This window comes from Micromesistius poutassou, assembly GCF_964030765.1.
Source record: "Micromesistius poutassou genome assembly, chromosome: 4".
Taxonomy (NCBI): Eukaryota; Metazoa; Chordata; class Actinopteri; order Gadiformes; family Gadidae; genus Micromesistius; species Micromesistius poutassou.
In genome coordinates, this window is record NC_140274.1 from 3,449,671 (window position 1) to 3,454,485 (window position 4,815).

Sequence of the window (4,815 nt, forward strand, 5' to 3'; positions counted from 1 at the left end):
GTGTCAACTCTCAAGGAGCAGATGTGTGCCCGATATTATGTGCAGATGAGGGCGGCAGCACCCAGCTAGCTAAGCCTCAATTTCACGGTGGCTTCAGGTTCACAAGAAGCCATGTTGTGATATAGATCAAAAACAGAAGTAGGTGAAAGCTTTTGTCCCTTTTGTTGATTTTACTAATTATTATTTTAGAATACAATAGAATACATAAGATGCGATTTGATTCCATTCGATCAACCGCCATGCCACTGTTCATTATTTGAAAACCATCCAGTCAACACACAGCATCCTTTCTGCTGAACGGCCTGTATTGTTTTGAGTTGAATGTAGAAAAAAAGATTAAATTACGTCTTCTGCTGACATTTCGTCGTCCAGACAGTAGACAGTACAACAAAGAAATGGGCTCTGACATTGATTAAGTGAGGCACCCTGGTTCTGTTTCTCTCAGCATAGTACAAGAACAAAAACAACACGAATAAAAACACTAGGATGATTCCAAATCCATTGATTGGTTAAGGGAATAGTCCCGGCTCGGTCTGTTATCCCAGCCAATGAAAAGCTAGCTCAAGTCTTTCAGCAGAAAACTAAATCAGCAAACAAATCAGACATGATTATTGCAGCAGCGATGTGCTCGGTCTTCAATAACATTTGAAGAATGTTCACAACAATTCATCAGATTTGAAGAACAATTCATGCAAATTCTTCAGAATAAGTTTATTCATCACAATGTGTTTAATTCTGAGTCTAGAGACAACATGAGGGAAAGGCAGGAAAACAGTGAAATAACAATGATTCAAATCACCTTTTCAACAGTTTACAGCTAACCACTTGACTACCATTCATAAAAAATACAGCAAAAAAGAACTACAAGCCTGTTTTTTGATTCCCTTTCTTATACTGTGCACTCTGCATCTTTAGTCTTCTCTTCAGTGCACTCTAGTAGTCGAGCTAGAAATGTGGTTGTGCAACTTCAGAATTTGTGTATTTGCTCCAATATTGATTGTTTTTATTGTACACAGCCTCACTCGAAAGTCGCTGTGGGTGAAGGCGTCTGCCAAATAGAAAATGAAGAATGTATATTAAATGTTATAATACAGATGTGAAACAGTGGAGAGCTAATGTAGCGTTGGAAGGGGAGATGGGGGAGTAGATGTGTAGGTATAGGGGTACTTCTCCAAGGCCTGAAGATAAGACAGGGGCAGCATATCTCTTAAGTCTTGGCTTGGTTCCTTTTGCTCTTTTTAATCTCTGAGTCTTTGTTTTGATCAATTCAGCACGAATGCATAAAAAAATTATGGGGTGGGCTTTCCATTATCCAAGCAAAATCAAAGCATTTGATCTCGGTATGGATGCATTTGGAGAGTGCTCTCATTAAATATAAGATAAGCTTATCAGCCATCACCCTAATACGGGTGGCTTTTACCTCACCGCTGGCAGAGCGTACATTTATATGTTTTTCAGCTTGTCCAGGGAAAGTGTGCGTGTGTGTGTGTGCATATGCATGAGAGGATTCTCCTATTTATTTAAAGTACCGCGTTTTTCGTGCACGTTTCCCAGAGTGTTTGTGTGTGTGTGCGTGTGTATTCACACACACGCACACACACACGAACCTTACGGCTGTCGCTGGCTCAACCCCGGTGCCCTCTGGTCCCCGTGCGAGTGTGTGTCGGGGGGCCCCCCCTGTTCGCCCGCGGCCTGCCCCCTTTCTGTGTTTTATGGGCTGTGTGCGCTGCGGTGCGGTGACCTCCCCCTCACCCGGTGCCACCCAGCCGGTGCAGGATTCAGGCGCGCACGGCCACTGCCAAAACCCCACCGCGCCACATCTGCAATCCATAAACACCAGCGCACTCTAGCTCTCCTTCTCCCTCGCCCACACTGCATCAGACTCTCACACTCCTCCATTTCACCCCTCTCTCTGCCCCTCCCTCTCTTCCTCTCTGAAACTCTGTGCACCCTTTTCTGCATTCTTCTTCTCCCTCTTTTTTTTTTTTTTTTTACGCAATCCACCATCCTCCATTTAATATGGTTTTGTTTGTTCTGAGCGTGAACTGGCACTTCCTTTAAAGCTCTCTCTCTGTCTCTGTCTCTCTCTGTCTCTCTTTCCCTCTTTTGTTGCTCTACCTTCCTTTATCCCAATCCAACGGAAAACAATCCCTCACCCTCTCTCCCTGTCTTCGGAGGGAGCCGGCTAAGTGTGGTGGCAGTGAACTGGGAACCACAAGACATTCCGGAGCCCGACCGCGCTGAGCCACCAGTGCTGTGTGCTCCCCTCCGGTGCCAAACACACACTTCACTTATAGGCTGGAATCCGCCTCACCGCGATGCTGAGCGTCCCCAAACAGCCAGCAGTTTATCTGCTTCAAATTGATAGTGTCAAGAGGCAGAGAGAGATTTACGCTCAAGGCTGCGCATCCTTTAAGTCGCCTTTGCTTTAGGTGGATTCCTTTCCTTTCCTTTAGGCGCGATTCCCCGCGGTGGCCATATTGATTTCCAAACCTCTCCCTCATCATGCGGAGTCGGCTGGTGGTTTTTTTTTCTCTCTGCTGGCCTGAACAAGATGTGTTCTACACATCATACTCCAGTGTCCTCGCGGTAATAGTCTGCCTGGACAACCCCCGAAAAGAAGGAAGTGAGGAAATAAATGGAGTGTTACAGCGAAACTGTCCAGGGTTCAGAGTTGAAGCCCAGCCGCACACCAACACCGCACACTCTTGTATGTGCATGCACGTACTCACACACACACACACACACACACACGTACCCACACACACACATACACATGTACACTCACACACACGCACGCACGCACATACACATGTACACACACACACACACACACACATACATGTGCACGTACACACACATGTACACACACCCAGACACGTACGCACACCCACACACACACATATGCCACGGTTAATAGAAACGCAGCCTTTCTAGATTGTATAATCTTGAATTTTCAGGGTTCTCTACCGTAATCAAATTCACTCTCTAAAAAAATGGCAGAAAGTGAACTTTTGCTCCCCATTTGTTTCCTGCCTCCCGTATATTTCTCTCTCTCTCTTTCCTTCGCCAGACCTTCACCTTCTGCTTTCCCAGACATATTGGCATGCCTCGACGCTGCTGGAATAAAAACATGTTGCTGAGAGCAGGCAGGAACGCTGTTGTATGATAAATAGTTCAATTCATAAATCATTGTTTTCCCTAAGAAAGAAAGAAAGGAAAAAAATGTATGGGATGGGATGGGAAGTGGACGTGCAACCGTGGAGATCCAGAGAGAAAACAAGGAGGGGGTCAGGAGCTGGCTGTCTGTGTTTGACTGGCGGGAGACACGAGGTCATAGCCGGGGTCCGACCACCAGGGAGAGATAGAGGGAGGACTCTGTGAAATATGGACTCCGCATCGGGCCACACAGGAATTCATTCTGTGGATACTAATTAAACACCACATATCTAATTATGTGTTTTTTTCTTTTTGCAGATTTTTAATTTTACATTTGACGTCTGATGTCTAAAGAGAAAAATGGATAATGAGGTGTGATGATGATGTAATATTTTTCTAATTTTTTTTTTCTATCTTTTCTTTTCCATCTTACATTGTTAATATCCATTTGCACTGTTCCTCCATTCAACTGACTTAAAAATTAATTTATATACTGAATAATTTGGTTGAGTATTTGTTCTACACTCATAAATCTCAGTGGTGCCATATATATATATATATATATATATATATATATATATATATATATATATATATATATATATATTTATATTTATAAAGACTGGTTAATAGTTGAAACACTGCACCCTGGTGGCTACCTGAACAAGCAACAGGTTTAAAGGGATCTATCGATAGGTGCCAGGAATTAACGCAAAGGGTTACGGGAACATGAAGCGGCGTTATAGCGGTGTCATTTCGTAGATTTCCCATTTTAAATCTAAACATTGAGCCACTTGGCTTTTGTATTATTTTTTATTAAAAAGGCGTGTACACTTTTTGGGGGAATTGGGTTTGAACGACACTAAAAATGCAACAACCTGCGTGCAGCTTGTTGCGCATCCAAAACGAACCTTAGAAGAACCCGAACCAAAGCAAGAACAAGCAAGGTAAAAAAAGGTAGGCAAACTAACAATTTAACTATGCTTGTATAACGTTTTAAACGACTCAAATACTCCGTCAAATAGTATCTTTTGCTTAGAAAGGTTCCTAACTGAGCGTAATGAGCCGGTAGGGTCTTAAGTGGAAATAAATGATAACAATAAATGATAAAAGCTGTTCCCTTAACGCTAAGGAAATAAGAAATTAATAAAAAGAATAAAATCGAATTAGATTAAATATATAAAAACGACTCTTAAAATATAACCGTTATGTAATGCGATTTATCCAGAAAAACGCAGTTTACCTTATGGGTTCAAAGGGCCAGTATGGTGGCGACATTACGCGACGGCAGACGTAAGCACGTCGACCGTTCGAACGTTGATTGTTTTCGGTAACGGCCGAAAGGTGCGTCACAAGTCCTTCTGAATTAGTGGTCACATGTTTCCTAGACTTCATGACGTTATCAATCGAGGTCAAGTAGAAGTGTTTGATGAAAGACATAGGGGGTAATTGTTTGACTGTTCAACCGGAGCATGTTTTAATTTCCTTCCTCATACTTTTGACATATTCTTAACATATTGTCCTGCCATGATTTATGACTGCCACCAAGTGGCCAAAATAGGACGTTTCTTTACATCACAAAACTAGTCCTATAAATAACAGATGCGTCGTTATCCTTTTAGTAATGAAAAACAAAGGGTGCAGCAGAGTGAGAAA